The 21,756-nt window shown below is 37.3% G+C and overlaps 1 long non-coding RNA gene across 1 annotated transcript in view; it reads left to right on the plus strand.

Annotated features, from left to right (window-relative positions):
* LOC131362850 (uncharacterized) overlaps nt 1–21,756 on the plus strand; it is a 76,768-nt gene that overhangs the window by 41,443 nt on the left and 13,569 nt on the right. The window contains exons 3-4 of the long non-coding RNA XR_009206246.1: nt 1,542–1,657; nt 3,805–3,952. This is a non-coding gene — a long non-coding RNA (uncharacterized LOC131362850). The remainder of the gene's footprint in view (nt 1–1,541; nt 1,658–3,804; nt 3,953–21,756) is intronic.

Consider the following 21,756-nt stretch of genomic DNA (forward strand, 5'->3'; position numbering starts at 1 on the left):
TCAGCTCATGCTGCAGCCAACACGTTGATCTATTTATTGGCCCACAACAACCCAAATTAAAAGTATCTCTCTCTGCCTTGCTGATTTGTTCCACTGAGCCAAAATCTCTCTGTTAAAATAAAGCGCATCAATTCATGCATGTGCAAACTCCTCAGGCCAAAACGTTCAGCGCCAAAAACAATCTCTGGATTGACATCTTCTTGATGAAGGTACAAAGCTAAAATAAACAGAAAGGGCTTACAAGCTTGCTGCATGGCTTTTTTTTTTACCACCATTTGCAGTGTATTTAGTTTAAACTGACACAACAGGGAGACTAAACAAGTCGTGCTGAATAGAGATGCTCTGAATCTGGTAAAACTGTCAGTGATCAGTGTGAAGTCCTGGCACATATTACACAATTTTTATATTACACTGAATTAGCATTAGCAAAGACAAAGTCCAAGCACGATTAAACCATAATTAAATTGAATTATTTGATATCTGTTTAAAAAAAAAATCTAAACACTGTAGAGCTACATTAACCATTACTCAGTTATAACGAAATACCGTCCATACAGTCCATTTTACTTATGCATAAAATAAACTCTTAATTAAAAAACGTTTATTATTTAGTTAGAGGTTATCATGGACATGATTTGGGTCAGGGGAGGAAAGGAAAGAAGAAGAACTTTATATTACTGTATGTTCCTGAACTTAGATATAAACAGCATCATTTCCCCAACTTCAGGCTCTTAAAGACTTCATGGTGATTGACAGGACCTGCAGCCAATCAGAGGAGACTGAATAAGAGATACAGCATTTTTATTAACCCCTGACTAGATTTCGGGCTTTCTAGCGCTATTATGTCGTCAAAATAGTTTAAGAGTAGTGGATTATGTGTCCTTGATTGTGCAAAAATATAAAAATATGCTGTATCAAGAGGAATTTTAAAGGCTCACCTCCACATTATGTGAGCCAATTTATGAATGGACATTGTCTCAGCTTGTCTCAACTGTCTGAGCTTTACAGAACATAAGAAACATAGTGCAGAAGTCCTAGATGTTAGACAAAATCATCCCTAGTGAGCAAGCCCGAGGTGACTGTGGCAAGGAAAAACTCCCTTTAGATGGTATGAAGAAGAAACCTTGAGAGGAACCAGGCTCAAAAGAGAACCTCATCCTCATTTGGGTGAGACCGGAGAGTGTGACTATAAATTATTATAAACACAGAAGAGTGTGATTATGAGCAATGTCCTTTCTATAGTCATATCAGTTTTGTGAGCAGCATATGTAGAATGTTAGTGCGTGTATTAATTAGGATGTTGTCCTCACAGTCCACACAGCTTTGAAAATAAAAATGTATTTTTATTTTAAAATAAATTTGCAATATTAAGAAAAATTGATGTGATAATAATCACCAAGACTGTTCATGCACCCATAATGTATTCCAAAATATATTAGACCATATCATTGCTAATATCTTTTAGAATTTTGCTTGAATATTTGCCTTCTTTTCATAATTGTGTTCATCTAAACTGTACTTTTTTTGTGTCTTGCATTTAGGTTACATCATATCGCTGTTTTATCAGAAGGATGTGGTCGAGATACAGCTGGTTAAAGAAAAAAAAACAACAAAAGCAACAAGGAACGTTCTTCAGAAAATTCTGGCAATTTATGAGGTAATATTTTTTAATGCTTTGAATTGTCAGAAATTCAAGTTACACGCCATGAATTCAGAAAGATTTACATATGTAAACATTTGTATATCTTTTAAATTGACATCATCAACTCGGAATACGGTACGAAGTGAATTATTATCCGGTAGGTGTGTTTTGGGAGAAGTAGACGCTCTATGTGGACATGTTAGAGAAGAGCAAGAGTAAGGTGTGATGAGAGAAGGTTAAGAAGAGAGCGAAAGGCACTGAAGATGGAGAAGGATGGAATGACAAATCGAGGTAGAGGGATGCCACTCGCTTCTATATGCAGGGAAAATCTTTCCGGAATGGCAATCTCACTCACTCCTGAACAGAGACAGATGGAGGTGGAGAATTAGATTTCGTTTCCCATTACTGCTGGAGAAGAGAAACCCTGCACCCTGACCACAACAGGAGCCTGAGAGTCTGGTCAACCTACAGACACTTGATTACACACACACACACACACACACACCATTTAGAATATATATAACATTCTGAGTTATTTTACCATAACACTTTTGAAATCTCAAATCTGATTGGTTGTTTTTCAGACAGTAAAGAGAAGCACAGATAAATATTACTGGACTCTTCTTTATTCTAATTAGCTTTTATGCTCAATCAGAGACGCATACAATACTGTAGAATTTAACACTAATAACAAATGGAAGGAGTCTTCAGTGTCAGTGTGTTAGTAAGTCTGGAGGTTTTCTGCCGCAAGAAAGTCTTCACTTTGAAGGGCTTTCCAGTTTCTGGGTAAAATGACATGGTGCTTTTTTTGTGACTTTAAGAAAGAGATGAAAAGATGACTGTGTAAAGCCGCTATAACATAACAGGAAACTGTTTTGTGGATAGCCCACATCCTTGAATGTAACTATAGACGGATAAAAAGTGTGATGCATAGAACTTACTTGTAAATGAGTTATATATGTATGAAAGGAACAACTAGAGCAAGTATTGGAAAATAATCAATATTGGGTTGGTAACAGTGACTTTATGACATAACAGTCACTTCATTGGAAACAAGCATACCTTATCATGTCTTATTCTTTATATAATTAGGTTGAGACAGTGTAGATTGTTGTAGTGATTTGCAGCTTTTGACTGGTTTTAATAGAGCCCCATGGCACATGGTCTATGATCTGGGTCAAACCATTGGTGGGGTTACAGACCTCAATTATAGACAAATCTCTTTTTCATTAAGTGCCATACAGGAGCATTCTTGTTGCTGCTCTTTGCTATTCAGTGCATGCTTCTTGCGTGTGTGTGTGTGTGTGTGTGTGTTTTTACCCCAGAGACAACTGCTGCTCATTTTCTGAAGAGCAAATACTCTCCTGACAGCGAGGTCTAAATTATTAACATGATTACCGATGCGCTACAGTATGCAGTGACAATTAATTTCATATTCACACATGAAAGGTGTTAGAGATCATTTTGTCTCGTTCCTACGAATGCTTTTGCATGTCAATATCAAATTTGCAAATTTTATCACATACTGTGCGAATCATGTGAAATTAGCTTCTGGGTATCGGAGCTTCCCTAATGAGCGTCCTCCCTTGAGTAGGCACAAAATTTGGAAATATGGAGACTCATCTGTTGCTGCTAATTGAAGTGGCTAACTGCTGTCCTTCTACCGGGGGACCTGATTACTTCGAATCTTAACCCGAGTACCACAACAGTCCATCTGCATGAGATAATATCCTAGTAACTGGTTTGACCGAAGGTGGCTAATAAAGCGTGCGAGTGCAAAAAAGGGCGGCGATAATGCGCGCGTTAAAAGGTTAAACACGCTGAACCGATTACCAGAGGCTTCCTTTGAAAATGTCAAATTGACTGAGAAACATGCTCACTAGAGAAACTTTCTTCCGCATGAACAAGTAGGTAAAGCATGAATGAGGGCAAAATGACCATCCAGGGCTGAAAAATCAGATGACCTTTTGGAATCAATGGAAATCAGAACCTATTGAGACCCCCAGCATGATGCCCAAAGAGCTACATAATGCCCATGTGATTAGGTCATTTGATTACACCTTGCTTGTTAATAAAGTCCACTGGTCTATCAGTGAGAGAAATGATAAGAGGATGGGGTTTCATGTGTTTCTTTTGTAATCAAGACTTCTGTCCACCTTCAGGGAGATAGACTGCACCTCGGTGTGAGACCGACAAATGAGAAGTTCCAGTAAAAATGTTACAACACCTCCATCTGGCCCCATCTAAAATTCAAGAACGGACAGCAGAGAGAGAGAGACGGGCATGAAAAAAGCATGGGCAGAGACTGAGGTAAGATGTGTGAAGAGGTAGATGAGATACCGTAGAAATCCGATGTGAGATGGTAGCAATGAAATGGAGAGAAGAACGAATAAAACGACAAGTAGAGTTTGGCTTTCATGATATGATGTATAAGTTCAGACAATTGCGGAAGACTGGGACACTTGTCTAAATTTCTAACACAGCTCCCATCTCCCAAGTGCCCCAAGTGCCATTGTAACTTCATCACAGCCCAGTTTTTCCCCATTCTGGCCACATGAATGTTTCACATCTTCAGATACAGCCCTGAAGAAATAACCTTCAAATATATCTACAGTAACATAAATCCAGGCAGGAATATATAGGGTCAACTTATATTCCGTAGCATCGCTCACACTGACACGCCACACAACGCTCCCTAATTAGCATCTCATTACTACGGACTATAATGACAGTTAATTATTAATCTAAAATGGTGAGATTATAGGGGTGTGAACTCCCTGCAGAAATCTTAAAGTGTAATTACCCAAGCAGAAAAGCCTCATAAAGAAATGTTTAAAGCTTCATTTGAGATTTTCAGCCTTAAAGATTTTTACATTTTAAACATAGAACTTTAAACAAAGTACCTGAACCAAACTTTTTTGTCCGTGAAATGAAATTGATTTAGACTTAGATTAGATATAGAGTAATTTTTTATTCTAAAAATCTTGCTGTTTTGTCTTTATTAATAAAGGGGAATGTGACTCTTCTTCCATTATATTCCTAATAATAATAATAATAATAATAATAATAATAAATGCTGTTTTATAAAATGCTGAATTAAGTTATGTCACTATGCACAAGGAAAAATATCCTTGCATTCAGAGCCTTAGGTTTTCTTGTATTAAAATAATTGTGTATTATTAATTGTTATTAAATAATAAATTAAATAATAAATTATTGCGTAATTAAATAATGTATTTAATTTTTTTTTAATTATTAAAATGACCTATTCTCAAAATGAAATTGTGCATGCTGGCTGCACACGCAGTATACAGTTTACTTAAAATTTACATTATGTTTACATTTTTTTACTTTTGATAATTATCCCACATTATATAAAAAGTTAACTGCAAAATAATTTGCTGGATCAAGTGCTATTTTACAAGCTGCGTAGTAATAAAGGTGAAAGCCAAAAGGTTAAATCAAAGGAAATCAAATTTTCACCAATCACATTAAGACCAGCTCTGGCCACAAACTCAATTTCCCATAATTCACTGCTGCAAAACCAGATGGACTGTTTTACTGCTGATTGTATTCACCTGTTTCCGATCACACACTCCATAAATAACCAGAAGTTCCACAGACCAGCAGACAGAATGAAACTCGTCCTTAATGGCGGGTTTTCACCCTTTGAATCAACTTGTGATCGTGTTCTTGGCTTTAGCTTTGGCTTCTGTTTATACTTTGGCCTTTTATTCTAGTTTTGCTCATTGATTTTTTTTCCCGGTTGACTGGTTTGACATTTTAGATTTAGTGTTTGCCGAATGCATCTGCATCTTTCTTACCTGATGCTGCTTACCTGAGAAGAGTAATTAATGTGATATTATACTGATATAATGAATTTGAGATATATATAGTGATTAATTTAATTCATGCAGGAGTATATTGGCAATGCTAGTCGTTTATTCTGTAGCTATCTTGACTTAAACTGGAGTTTCTGCATGAATACTGAACTTTAAACTGGAACTTTCCCCATGAATACTGTTCAATTTTGCCTTTAGGTCACCAAATCTGAGTGTCTAACATCTTTCTTATTACAAGTGTCATTCCAGTAGAAATTGGATCGAAATTGTCTACACAAATATTCATTAACAAATTCATTACAAAAAAAAAATTTCCTTCCTCATTTCCCTGCTGCTTTTTTTTTTTTCTGCCCTTGAGCAATGCATTCATCCTTGGCTCTGTTTCAGTACATGGCACCTGAATGTAATTTCTACAGCCTCCAATTCCCAGATATCCGTGAACAAAAGCATGCACCAAAATAAAGTAAAATAAAGACAGATACTCATCAGGACACTTACATTCCTCTGAGGATTCCTCGCTGATTCATGCTTCTGATGATAGCTTTACTGTCAAGGACAAACCAGTCTCTTTAATACTCAGTTTTATAATAAGGTGTGGAATTTAAGGGACCGTGGTATAAGTATAACCTGCACTGGAAGAGAGAGAAAATACGCATGCTTGTCTGTTTCTCTCCATCTCTACCTCCAACATGACTGTTCTTGATCAGACACACCAGTGGCAGGTGTGTGATTAGATGATGTGTTAATCACTGGATGGTGATGGTGCAGGTGTTCTGTATTGCGCTCGTAATTTTAGCTTCGGCCAAGACGCGATGGCTTCCTGCTGTCTTTCTATATCTAGCACTGGATATTGTCCAGGTGCCTCTGAAGTTGAATAAGGAATTCTGGTGCCAACATTTGTCCCAAAGCAGTAGATAAAGAAATTTAATTCAGGCAAATTTACGAGAAGTATATTTTTGGCTTTTTCTAAACCAGAGGGCAGGAAAGACGAGCTATTTCCTGTGACATCCAATCAGTCAGGTCATGCCGGTAATGGAGATCTAAATATTGGATGGAAATGAATTTCATTCCTATAGTCTTTGTTAATGAAAAAAAAAAAAGCTCATGGAGTAATACATAACACAGAGATTTAATTTAGAGATTAAATTTATTGTTCATTTGTCTATGTCTAATTAACACCTCCCTCAGAGGGAAAACACACACAAGGTGTTTAATGATCAGACATTTAGCTTGGATGGATTTATATTTTATACAGAAATTTCGCTCATAATCGAGCGATCTCACTAGGATACTGTGGAAACATAGCAAAAAAGCTGCTGCTGCAATCCTAAAGATTGTCCTTTGTCCGTCTCAGGACCCAGAAGGTTGTCTGAGATAGATTTTCTTTGCCATTGTCACCTCTTCCTTAACATTCAGATACATGACATTTAGATAGACACTACTAGCTCGGAGGCTGCAAAGAGCTTAAAGATAGTGAGGTGGAAAAAGAGAAAGTTATCTAGCAGTTTTGAAAGCAGTGTTTATTTGCACCTTGGAGAAAATAGCATGCTCGCACAACGGAGCAGGCTCTGGTTTTAATGATCTCAAGGTTGTGACTTCAATTTGCAGCACCAACAAGCTGCCACCACTGAACCATTGTGCAAGACCTTTTACCCACAACTGCACAATTGTGTCGTTTTTAATTGTAAGTCATTGCATTTTTTATTTGGCAAAAAATTGCAATTATACTTTAGATGATGTTAGTTTAAGTGTTATATATGGAATTAACCCCAAGCCGTTGCAAGATTTCTAACATTAAGGTTACTTAATACTGCATAAATCATTAAATAAGAGCATTAGCAATATATATATATATATATATATATATATATATATATATATATATATATATATATATATATATATATATATATACGAAAAAGAAAATACTGGAGTATTGATCTGTGGTAAATACTGCAACACTCTCAGTATCAATATGTACACAATGGTGTACTGGCAAAATATTTAGTACAGTACTATGCAAGTACTCACAACCTAGAATTACAAAAGAATTAATAAGAACCTCCTAGTTGTATGTTTGTCTTAATCTTCACCAATCTCCCATTTTCAGTCCTTTCCAGCTAAGGACACTTTATACTCAACTTACTCTTTGCTGCTATGTGCAATAAAGTGCATTTTTGTTTCTAATGGTTTTATATTATGTCCTCTATATACATCTCAACAACCAAGGCATTACACTTATATGCATTTTACAGTACTCTTCGCTTATCCTTCATTCTTCTTTTTTTTTTAAGAGAATTTTGTATTATTTTTTTCTTAATTTAAATTCTTAACACTGTGTTAGGTTTAATTGTTAAGTTGCTATCTGAGAATTGCCACATTACATATCGTTGTATTCTAAACGTGGCAATAATGTACACTACAGCTTAAAAGTTTGGAATCGTTTTCCAAGGAAACATACACGGAATTAGTCTGAATAGAAAATATAGCAAAAGAACAGGACATGCTGACATGTCAGAGTTAGAAATGATGAATGTTTTCTTCAAACTTTGCCTTCATCAAAAAAAAAAAGCCTGGGCATTCTAGCTGTCAATTCTTCAAGATAATCTGATGAGATTTCACCCCATGCTTCCTGGAGCATCTCCCACAAGATGGATTGACTGATGGAGTCTTCCTCCGTAGCTGAAACCAAGCTGAAATATGCAAGTGATTCCAAACTTTTGAGCGGTACCTTCCCTTTCAGAGGATCGGGGTTTCAAGCCTGACTACAACCAAGCTCCATTGTTTGGCAACTGAACAAGGCCCTTAACCCTCCCTGCTTCAGGGGTGCTGTATCATAGATGCCCTGGCACTCTGACCCCAACTGGTATGCATGAAGAAAAGACTTCCAATGTACTGTAATGTATGTAAAGGCTTAGTTCTTTCCTTACCTTGATTTGGAGATTGCTCTACACATTTCTAATACCAACACACACGAGCTAGACTACTAATTCTAGCAAGCTATCCAAAGCAACAACATGCCCCCTCTGTTCGCTCTCTGTGGGTGTAATTTTATTAACTGTTGTGTTTTCTACATGTATCACCTTATTAAATGAAACAGGCATTTTACTAAACCAACCACATTCTCAGTTCTCAGCACTCACAAATTGAGTGAATAAAGATTTAAAAGAAAAAATGTGACAGTGATGTAGTTATATATACAGTGTTAGTGCTGCATCCTCACTAGAAACACTTTCTGTTGTGTTGTGTGAATGTGGCACATTTCGACCGAGGGCATGATAAGAGTACAGAATCTCAAGACAACATTGGTGCTGGGTTTTTTTTCTCTCCTGCAGTGAAACACTGTTTTATTATAAGCTTCACGAAGCTTGATGTGTTACTTACTTGTTGGTTGATCAAATCAACACATTGTTATTATCTAGTTTTGAAAGAACATTCGGATTTGTTCAGCTGTAGCATGTTTATATACCACTTTCACCGGCTTCTCTGGGACACCAGGAGCTGATCATGTTACAGTGAAATGAAATTGTTTGTTGAAGTAACATTTTAACATAGCAAGGATAAGTTACGTAATCCAAGACGAGCAAAAGGTGAATATGGACATAGATAGTGTTATGCATTTTGATTTCTGTTGTAGTTCACCTGTTCCATGTTTGTCCTTGTTTAGTTTTTTTTATCTATACCCTGCAGTGAAGAGAGATGATTTGCTATGGCGACCCCTGAAGGGAAGAGCCAAAAGAAGAAGAAGAAGGAGAAGATACCCTGCAGTTTCTTTATAGAAGTCATGTTTTTATTTCATTATGCCTGAGCCTTGATTTCAATTTTTCACTAGTTTTGTATTGCCTTGGTTTATACCCTTGCCTGTTTTCCTAGTTTAAGGAATTAAGGGATATTTCCTTTTCCTGCATTTGTTTCAGCCCTGACTATATGGACTTAGATCATGATTCTGTCACTTTCCTGTCTCTCACTTGTCATTGGTTTGTTACCTGAGTGTGTTCACCTCTTCTGTGTGTATCCTCGGTTAATTTATCTGTGTATATCCCGCGGTTTCTTTACATCTTTACATCGTAAAGTCTTATTTAAATCTGATACTTGATTTCTGTGTTTCCTACGTCCATACACTCCTAGTTAAACCCTTGATTGCATTCCTAGTTTCTTATGCATTAACCCTTTTACTTCTGCCTGCCTGTTTTCCTCCACTTTAGTCTTGTATTACGATTTGCACAAACAGTTTCTGCACTCCTGCGTCTCCCCACGTATTACGACCACCAGCTCTGAAGTACCGAACAGAAGCAGTGAACTCAATGACATGTTCTTGAGATCAGTAGCACTGATATGATTTGATTATAATGGAATGAAATCCTTATATATTTCATCTCAAGTACACAAAAACCTACTCATACTTGAAATTTGAATACCCTGCGATGATCTTGGTTGATTTAAGATCTGCCACTTGTTTTCCCAGTAGATTATCAGGGCAGAATATAATTCAGGCTCAAAGGCAAGGTCAGCTATTGCTTCAGGAGAAAATATGAGGAATGTTATGGTTTATAAGGATGGCATATCTGTTTACATATAAAATTACTTACATGCAGTGTTTACTGATGTCATGTTCTTTGATTAGATGACTTTGGAGGACAGAATCCAGCAGAAAAAAAAGCTATTTTAAGCGATAAATGCTTCATTTTGTCTGTAATTGTCTAAATAGAAAGCAGAAAGCAGTTAAATCTCTGTGTTTAGCAGCACAAAGATATTCAACAGTACTGGCTGCAAAGTAATTATATTAAAACAATTTAAACTAATATCAAGCAATACGATTTAATGAGGCAGGAGTAAACGTACTGTGTGAAATAATTCGTGTAACAAAACACACTGTAACAAACACCTTGGTGGAATAAATCTAAACCTTTGTAGTATTTTGAACTGATTTATCAAAATAAAAATGGGTTAATTATGATGGGTTAGAAGTACTATTACAGTAAACTATCTACTCAAATAATGTACCAAGAAGAGTACACGTTGTTCCCCCCTCCTGGTGTTTGCCTGTTTGCTGTGATGTGGAAGTTATAGTTAATATTACATTATGGTTAATGTTAGCACATTAATAGCAATGTCAAGCAATATGTTACATCTGTGTAGTGTTATTACAAATTCTACACCAGGTTTTTATTTGAATGTCAACAGTCTACAATCCCTAAAACAGGCAAGGTGTCAGGCTTAGAGAGACTTACAAAACTAAACGAGAAAATGGGCTGGGAACTTATGATGAATATATCCAGAAAGACAGCATGATGACTGTATAAAAAGCACAAGAAGACATGACTTCTAATAATCCTGCTTCTACCTAAGCAATAAAACAGGACTAGAAAGCCATTTAAGGGACTAGAAGTCATTTAAAGTGTAAAAATGACTCTTATTTTTCTTTATTAGGATAGATTAACACGGGAAAAACAAATATAAAATGATCAAGGGACCTTTAAGGAGTCCTTTTGTTCTATTCTGGCTTCCTTACAAACACTTTTCAGTGCAGCCACGAGGACATGAATAAAATATATCTCTCTGCAGGTAATATTCTGATATTATGGCCTGCTCACCCTTATATCTCCGCACCTTTATCTGAGAGAGAAATCAGATAGAAATGCACTGAAGTGTGTCTGGGTAAGCCGTAAGGCAGGCATATGGAGGGTGATTACCAGCACAGGGCAGAAGGAGGGCACGGTCCTGAGTGTGTACTTGAGCATAGGTCTTGCCTGTGTTTGAGTTAAGGTCCCCTGGGCTGTCCAGCAGGCTTGGGGCCAAGCCGAACTGCTGTCTAATGGAGATTAATGCTGAGCCTGGATGTGTTTGGATGGCGGACTCTTTGAGCATGAAATACAGTCGCACAGGGCTGACTGGAGCCCTGATTTATGTCATCTGGATCCTGAACGTCAGCGCTTGCGGGGTTTTATCTCTGTCCTGTTAATGGTTTACATCCTCTACCCTACATAAAGCATGTCCAAACACCACACACACACACACACACACACACACAGATATACAATAACCGAACATAAACAGAATTGCATTGGCATCATTAGTCTAACTTATTTGTTTGTTTGTTTATCTCATAGTAACACTGCACATGAAGATTGTATTTATTATGAACACATTAATATCATGTTATAATGCATTGTTTAGGCATTATACACATGTTTTTCTTTCATTATTAATCAATACATTACACTTTACTGCTAGGTTTATTATGGACTATAGAGAAGCATTTTAATAAATTTTAGCAAACTGGTTATTATAAAATCATATAAAACATTAAAATGGGCTTTTCTGTCTATCTATCTATCTATCTATCTATCTATCTATCTATCTATCTATCTGTCTGTCTGTCTGTCTGTCTGTCTGTCTGTCTGTCTGTCTGTCTGTCTGTCTGTCTGTCTGTCTGTCTGTCTGTCTGTCTGTCTATCTATCTATCTATCTATCTATCTATCTATCTATCTATCTATCTATCTAAAATTGAAAAATGTAATAAAGAAATAAATACAGGGAAATGGTGCTGATTTAGTAAACGTTTTTGTTTAAAATATGTCTAACTTTGCGCTGATATTACATCGATTAATAATCTACAAATTATTACACTCATCTTGGAATTATTGCTTGGTAATAAAGTGTAATAAATACTTTCATCAAACTATAGATGTATAATAAATATGCCTATAAACTGTCATATATTTTCATAAATACTTTCAAAAACATCTCAGATCTTTATGCATACAGTATGGCCTCTATAGAAAGATTTTCTCACTGTAAACAATGCTTATGATGCTGTGTAAAGTAATCTACAGTGAAGTTTTATTTCATTCACATTTAAATATGCACTGATTCTGGTTAGAAAAGATTTGATCTATGTTCTAGCTAGAAAAGTCTATATAGATGCACTTCTAATACATAATCTAATACATACACACTGACTCTGTGTATAAAATAATGCATAATCTAATACTTCCACCCTGACTCCAGGTATAAATGGTTTAAAAAAGCTTTTGAAATTTTGCTCCGTGACTGAATTGAATTGCCTTTACGTTTTTTAAAAGACAAAGTGAACTTAAAAATTCCTGAAAACATAGGTGGAGACAGATGATTCACTGTGGTGACCCCTGAAGGGAAAAGCCGAAAGAAAAGCCAGGTTTGAAAAGGGAGAAGTTTGTGTCAGAAGAAGTCATGATGTGTGATGACATACCAGGTCACTCACTTATCACTATACTCCAGCTCAGTGACCGCAGCATGCTTTTTTAATCTTGATTAGTCTTATTTGTTTTCAGTTGGCTAGCTTTTTCTCATTAATATCATTGTAACCGTATTTCATAATTCTTTAATTACTTCCATTAATATGACATGGCTTCTGAAAAGTTTCACTAATTTGTACGGGTAATTGGGAAAACTTAGCAGTTTAAACGAACAGATTTTTCGAATGTTATACGTCACGTCCACAACCATACACAGTACGCCACGTAGAGACATCATGATAACGATTTTCATATCCAGACGAATTAATGGCGTCCTATGTGTATTGTTTTCCAGAACTGGAGAATAGAACGTGTTCAACTCTTTGTGAACTTCTGAATTCTGAAACTCGTGCACAGACACACACACACACACTGTTAGTCACTGGAGCAGATCGTGCTGTCTGACCGCAGGGCGCCGCTCTGTGCTGGCTGTGTGTCGAGAAGCAGCTGTGTCTTCGGCCGGCTTGGGGATGAGAGCAGTTACACAGCAGTGTGTCAGCAGATTGGATTAGCTGTTCCAGACCCTCGAGGCATGAAGCTCAGCACACACCACTACTGCTGTATGACACATCTCTCCTTTTTAGTCCACGGCCTGCGTGCGGCCTTTGTTCGGCATCCTCTTTTGTACTTCCATGCTGTGAAAGCTCAAAATGGATAAAAATGCTCTTCCCTCACTGTTTATTTCATTCGGAGTCTTCACTAAAGCTTAATACACAAAGCCCTCCCTCTTTCTTTCTTTTCCGAACACCCTTTCGCAGTTTCTCTCTATTGCACCACCGTTGAAGGAAAAAAGAGAAAAGAACACGGATATGCCAGATTGATGTTGCCATAGTAACGGGCCTTGCCGTGGTGATGGCGATGGCAGCCTGAAGTCCTGCACTTTTTGTAATTGCACATTCCCCTGTCACATCTAATGGTGGCCCATCTTGTTATTGCCGAAAGGAGATGACAGAACGTGAAGATGTTTCAGGACGGGAAAGGAGAACGCCTCGGTGTGACAGATACCTGCAGGAACACGGCACGTGTAAGCTGTCAGCGCTTAAAGGAATATCATTCACACCTACTGCTGAAAGCAAGTTCTTGGAAGAGCTCAGCGAAGCGTTTGGAAAGGAAGAACATTGAATCGCACGACAGAGTTTATGTCCGTTGACTCTGAGGGTCAGGAAGAGGTCAGCGCTTGTCTGGTGTCTAGCAATACAGATTTTCACGGCTTAGTGCTTGTAGCTTTTCTTACAGCTTCATTTGCATTCAATCCAATTCTATGTTACTTGTACTGCAGTGTTAAAAATAGGTATTCCCAAATTCTGGATGTAGATATAAATCCATAACGAGCGAGCCAGAGGCGACACTGTCGAGGAAATACGTCATGAGACACCATGAGGAAGAAACCTTGATTCAAATAAGGAACCCATCCTGTTCTGGGTGACACCAGATATTGGGATTAGAAATCATTCCACTATACAGTGATAGAAGAGTAAAGACTAATAGTGCTTATTGTGTAGAGATGAACACAGGACTGTCTTTATGATAACAACAGCACTTTCTACATGATAGACCATATATATAGACCATATATATCCTATTTATAATAACTACTGCACCCCTGTACATAAATATTCCTGTATATATCTCCCCCATAGCTGTATATCTTTCATAATTATTATAAATATACCACTGTGCACTTCTAGTTAGATGCTAACTACATTTCATTGGCTTTGTACATGTACTTTGTGCAATGATAATAAAGTTGAATCTAATCTAATCTAATCTAATCCAGCAGAGATATGGGTATAAACTGATTTCAGGATATTAAGGTTTGCATGTGCAAGGAGCAGAGCTGCAGAACGTTCCTCATCATCATCAAGTACAGGAGCATCAAGCAGAAGAAAAGGTTCAGGATAAATCAGGCAGACCTGCATCCAGTGATGCCACAGAAATCAGACTTGATTTCCCTCCTGGGATCAGTAAAGTATACCTATCTGTCTACTTCCTGTACATTTGCGTAAGATTGAGTTTGTGGTTACAGTTTTGTTCTCTTCAAGTCATCTCACTAATGTTCTTCCTGTGCTATGTGACTCCTTGGAAAGCAGAAAGAGATGGATGGACTCAGGAGAGAAACAGGTGTTTTACAATCCCACATGGGTGCCTGGGTGACGGAAGACAACAACTTGACATCCCTCTTGATCACTTTCATTGTGTGTGTGTGTGTTTGTGTGACTGTGTGTGCGCATGTGTGTCTGGGTGATAGAGTTGGCATTCATTACAAGAGCAGAGCATTTTGTGTTAGTAATTGAACATGCTGACGTTTCAGACCTTGGAGGCTTCTGAGCTGGCGTTTGGTGTGTTTCAAGAGAAAAGAAAAGAACAGCAAGACAAGGAAACATCTGCCCTTACTTTAATTAAAAAAAAGTCAGTTTAATTGGTTTGGTAATAATTAAAAATTGACAAAGACACAAAAGTTTGTACTGTAAATATACATGCTGTAGCATTGAAACAAAGCTCTATTTATATTAAGGGGCTTAATATGTGCCAAGAAAATATTCCCACTACCACCATCACCTCCATTATCAGTAGAATCATGGATATTATAGCCTGATTTCCTGTTCTTGGTTGACAGAAGTGGAAGCTGATTTGCTTCATGGCTCAAGGTGTTGTACTTTCTGAGATGCTTTTCTGCTTAGCATGGTTGTAAAGGGTGTTAGCTCAAGTGTTTAAGGCTCTGGGTCGTTGACTGGAAGATTGGGGTTCAAGCCCCAGCACCGCTGAGCTGCCATTGTTGGGCTCTTGAGCAAGATCCACAACCCACCCTGCTCCATGGTGCTATATCATGTGCTCTGACCCCAACCCTCCAAGGATGGGATATGCAAAGAAAGAATTTCACTGTGCAGTAATGTATAAGTGACAAATAAAGACAAGACAAGGTAATGTAAAGAATTCTTATGTGAATTACTCTATCCATCCTGTCAGCTCAAGGTGTTTCCATCTGCAGAACAGGGTGTTTTTTGTCTTTTCAGCCATTCTGTCTCTTGTGTGAAAATCCCAGGAAATCAGCAGTTTCTAAAACACACAAATCAGCCTGGCATCAACAACCAGGTTACAGAAATGACATTTTTTCCCCATTCTGGTGATTGAATATTAACTGAAGCTATTGAGCTGAACCCACATGGTGTTATGCATCATGCTGCTGCCATGTAATTAGCTGATTGGATAATTACTTGCAAGTGTCCCAAATAAAGTGAGTAGTGAGTGTATCCTTTGTGTTTTTGAAACGTAAGGTTTAACGACCCTTTATTTCATGACTTTTTTTATGTCACTCTGTCCCACATCTACCTCCAAATACATTAAATCAGTTTGGTTTCATTGTTCAGCATTGGAATAGTACAAATGCAGCATACTGTTTTGGGGGAGATCTGAACTTTAATGAGGTGCCCAGGGACATCATGAGTCATTATGTAAAGTAAAGTTTAAGTCTTAAAATATAATTTAATTGGCATCCCAGCCAGTGTATTCCCATCTCGTGTCCACTGTTCCTGGATCCTTCGAGATCCTGACCAAGATCAAGTGCTCATTGAAGATGAATGAATGAATAAACAAGATGAACCATAAAAATTACAACTGAAAAATGGACCAAATAAATGCAATTCAACAATGCGCTTCATTATATAATATTGATAGAATATAAATTATTATGAAAATTATGAAGTTTGATATGACCATAATATATCAAACATATTAAATAATAAAAAAAAAAAAAAAATGAAGGACAGTTTGTGCTGCAAAACCATAAAAATTATAACTGGGAAATTGTATAAAAAGGACCAAATAAATTCAATGCAACAATGCACTTCACTGTATAATATTTATTGATATAATATAAATTATTATAAAAATTATGAAGTTTGAAATGACCATAATATATCAAACATATTCAATTGTTGGTTTTTAACATTATTAAATATGACACAAATAATTATCTATGATACAAAGCAATAAAAATCAAAATGTTTTATGGATAAAATTCTAAATGAATTTAACTGAGCTGTAAGCGAAACAGACGAGTGCTCAGGCATCTCTGTACATTATGTTTTGACTCCACAGACAGTGTGAAGACAGTGCGCTTGCTGTATTTGGTTCCTCGTGCTTGTTTATTCTCTTCATGATAAGGAGCAATGCCAGGAGCAGAACACAGTTTTAATATATATATAAAAAAAAAAAAAATTGTCGAGGCACTGAGTTGTTTTCTGTCTCCTGCTTTAAGTTCTTGCCACTTCTCTTTCTCTCTTGTTTGGCATTTACATTGTGAAATGTTATCAGGCTGTCAGCATGTCAGCGGCGTTACGGCTTTCTAGTGCGCCTTTCTAGGCGAGGTGCATTTGATTAATACGCTGCCATCGCAAGCTAGTACCTGGCTGTCACACCAACTATTCATGCCCAACTCCCCCCCCCCCCCCCCCCCCCGGATATGAAGCATGGGAGGGAATAACGCCTTATCTCATAACACAACTGTAGCTGAGCATGAAAGAATACTGGAAAGGTTGCTTGACTGCAGGTGTTTCAATTAAAGTACAGATTTCCATTTTCATATGCAGTGACCTTAGAATGTACTCCGTGCACTTGACGTGTAATACAGTGATAATTTATTGTCGGGTTCTTTATGTGGTCATTTAAACCGGAACTTGTAATTACATTCAACTGGAATATCAGAGCCTATAGTGAGAATGTGTAGTGCACAATAATTACTAACATCAATTACAATAATATGCTTATTCAAATAAGGCATTAAAGGGCATTATAGCACGGCGCTGTGGAATTCTCCTGTCTGATTGGTCATTAGTTTTCCATAACAGCCTAGCTCGAAAGGTAGTTGCTGGCTGCAAGGCAAATCGGGGGATTCTAAATACATTTTACGAAGGGTTTTCTGTTGGGAGATGTGTTTATTAAACATTTTTGGATGGAGTCTCTAGTTTCACTGTTCAGCTTTTGACCAGAGCCTTTAACCCTCTCTGCTCCAAGGGTGATGTATCATGGCTGACCCTGTGCTCTGACTCCAGCTTCCTAACAAACTGGCATATGTGAAGAAAAAGGGAAAAAATATATAATAAAGAGTATCTCTTTTTCTTTTACACCCAACTCAACTTCCTGTTTACAGACTATATAAAGCACGGTCAAACATTCAGTCATTGCGAAGTCTTGCCAACTACTTATCCCTCAAATGGTTCAGTTGCCAGTCTCTGTGTTTGGCTGCTGCTCTCATTTTCATTAACTATAAACTAACAGACTATATAAAGCACCGGCTGACATTCAGTTATCATGAAGCCTTCTCAGCTGCTATGTTCGTAAAAGTTCTTTATCCGCTTGAGAATTTTCCATCTTTTCACCCTTTCCTTGTTGCTAATTCAGGAAGAAGGGTTTCCTCATGACATACACAGTAGAACACATTTCACGGTAACTTTTTTTTTTTGCTGTATGTGATAGAAAGTACACCATTAATACATTAACACTAATTCATTTTGTGCTGCGCGCGTTTCACCTTTGAGGAATATTTAGCCGTAGTGTAATTATGGAGATAGTAGACATTCCTTCATTTTGCTACAGAAATGTTTTAAGTCAGTTCCGTTCATTGAAATTGATTCCTCCGACTACACTCGAGTGTTTTTCGAAAGCAAACTGTTTGACTTTGTATAATAACTCAAAAGAACAGCAGTGGCGCACACACACGCACACACAAACCTCATAGTGAAGTATATTCCCCAGCTAGCCGTTTTTATTTCATGTTTCCCTCACCTTTGGCCAGCTCAATACTTTCTGACAACTGACCTTTGCGGATGGAAATTAAAAAGTTTATGTGTGTCTGCACACTCTAATGATGAGCTTTGCCCTTTTCTCTGTCAATAATCCACAAGCTGTAACACCTGACATGAGTTGTTTGACCATAAAGCACAGATTTGGAGCGAGAGAAGGTAAAATGAAAAGGTGTACTCATTTATTGCGTACAGATTCCTTGTGTTTATGTCATCTAAAAATAGCCGATCTCATAGCTATGTGTTAGAGTGGAAAATTCTTCTCAGATAATTAGCTCGACATATATTAACTTCCTCGCTAGACTTTCTAGACTCGTGGTTCTGAGGTCCAACGTCTATTAAAAGAAGTAGATGCTGTTAAACAGTTTTACAGTTAAACATGTGTCTACCACTTACACTGGTAATTTATATATCGTGGTCCCGGTATATCGCAGATTTTTATTTGGAACATAACTCATTTATTTATTTATCAGTTTTGCGGATTTTCCCGGTATATCGCGGTATCCGCAAGCCTTATAGTGAATTGTTTTTATGTTGAAATAAGGTAATTTATTAATAAAAATATAATTATTAATTACAAAATATATACATTCATTAAAATAAAGTAAAATGTTAATAATATATCAAATACTGTACAGCATAGTGTTGTGTAGGAAAGCGCGGTGCAGGGATGCTGAAAATCTAAATACAGTACGGCTGGAGGAACGAGTCTGGCCAATCGGAATGCCCCATTCATTTAATTAGTTAGGGAAAGGGAAGCAGAATTCTCCAGCATCCCAGTTTTTCACGTGTCACTGTCCAGAGTGTTTGGTTTTGTTCTGTGTACGCTGTATTTTTACGGTTTTTCTACAAGCCCTATTATGTCGCCCAAACGCTCTGCACCTTCTGAGGCTTCTGTCAAGGAACATACATACATACATACATACATACATACAGTACTCACTATAAATGTGATATTTCTACGAATTTACCCAAAATTCATCTCGTTATATGCTTACAAATGTTTTCCGCGCGTGTTTAAAGAGTGTGGGAGGGTCATTTACGGCTTAAATAATTTAAAAAAAAGCATTTGGGGGTGGCATCCGTGTATCGCGGCTTTTCGTTTATCGCGGGTGGGTTTGGAACGTAACCGCCGCGATAAACGGGAGATTAGTGTACAATTTAAGGCTAAATTTACTAATCACTAGCTTAAGTTCTATTCTAGCTTATAGAATCTATTCTATTCTATTCCTTACCTTCTTAAGGTGCTTCTAGTGTGAAAAACAGAACAACTAAACAATAACTGTAGAACTTTCCAGGTCCAGGTTTTAAATGTAGAATCCATTTGAAAATACCAATTTTATCACCATTTTAAACATGTTTGGGTTTTATATTCACAAAGAGAGCTTTACACTAAGAAGGTTTGACAATCGAGGTTCTATTTCATTCACCTCGCATTATCCTTGTATAAAACTTGCAGTCCTCATACAAAAAACATCCAGGTTCAATTTTATATAATGTGTACATCATTTATCAGACTTCAGAATTAACTACAGACATACACACTGCCTGGGCAGTTATGTCAAGTTTGCCACAAAGGTGTATCTGAGTTGCCTGGAATTCTGATTTTCTGATCTTTTTTTATTGTAAATTTTATTAAACTAAAAGCACTGTGGAATACCAGTCAAGGCCAATATGAAATATATAAACATGATATTCTGAAATAATTATCTGTATGAATCATAGGAACTCTGACAAAGCCCTGGAAAGGCCATATTCTGTTTAATGCACAGTTTCAACTTTTGCATTTATAGATATTAGATTATTATAATAATGACAACAGATGAGCTAAACCTACTTAAATTGAACTGTAGTCATAGCACATGACTTCATTAGTACATCCATTAGAGGAGATAAAGGAATCTAATATTTTGATTTTATTAAGTTATCAAAACTGATGGCAAAACAAGTGAGAGTTCTCATTATCATTTTATTATTTATCCCAGTGTCACATCCACCTAAAGCATCACCTCAGCCAGTGATGGCTCAACTGTTTAGGTTCTGGGTTACTGACCAGAGGTCAGGGTTCAAGCCCCAGCACTGCCAAGCTGCCACTGTTGATCTCTGGAGCAAGGCCCTTAACCCTCCATGCTCCAGGGACTCTGTATCGTAGCTGACCCTGTGCTCTGACCGCAACTTCCTAACAAACTGGGATATATAAATAAAAGAATTTCACAAGGCTGTAAAGTATATGTGACTATAGAAGGGTCTTGTTTACAGGCTTTATATAACACAGTGAAACATTCAGTAATTGCAAAGTCTTGCCAACTTCTATATCGTTTATCTTCTGAATTTCTTTGTTTGACCTTTGCCTTGTTGTTACCAATCGTTGAATTTATCCCTAACATGGATAATATTTGTTTGACCATTGCTCTCATTTTTACATTGATGGTGACATTTAACTCTGACTCTCACAAAGCACTGACACTGGAGAAAAATATGCTTACATTTATTTTTTTTAATCTGTTTATATGGAGTGTCTGCCTTTGAGGTCCTTATGTAACATATACATTTTAAAAGTCTAGACTTTTGCTCTATAATAAGTCTAGTGTGAAAGTAAAAAACCTTTTTTGGTAGAGTCTCTAGGGCCTTGGGCTAATCCAGTGCATGGCTGCTTGAGCTTACTAAAGCTAAACAGAAACATTAAGTCATACAAACACCTTGAATGTCAACCTTGACACTGAGAAATGAAACCAAGATGAATTGGTTGGTGCTCTTTGGGTGGAGGGGAAGTGATGTATGGCAGTTCATAGATCTTGCTCTGTGTGTGGCTGCAGACAGGCTCCTCACTGGACTCTGCACTCTGATAACATGCTGGCTCATATCCCCCCCTCCGTTATACATCTTACTACAAAGCCCAGCAAAAGTGACTGCTCAATATGAAATGCCCTTATTTCAGTCCAGGCAGCTCTGTTGCAGATACAAAATGGATGTCATCCAGAGGACAGGGAAGTTCTTGGCCAGATGGAGAGGAAAATAATAGAATTCACGGCCCTGTGGTGTGTAATCCCTGGTGGGAAGCTTCTGTTGGAGATGAGTGCTGAATTTGTGGGAGTACAATCTTGTGTGAAGAGTCAATGGGGAAAGATTCAGCATGGGCTAAGAGAGATGAAAATTAAAAACAACAGAATTATCATAGTTATTAATTACGCTGT

The sequence above is a fragment of the Hemibagrus wyckioides genome, linkage group LG12 (assembly GCF_019097595.1).
Source record: "Hemibagrus wyckioides isolate EC202008001 linkage group LG12, SWU_Hwy_1.0, whole genome shotgun sequence".
Taxonomy (NCBI): domain Eukaryota; kingdom Metazoa; phylum Chordata; class Actinopteri; order Siluriformes; family Bagridae; genus Hemibagrus; species Hemibagrus wyckioides.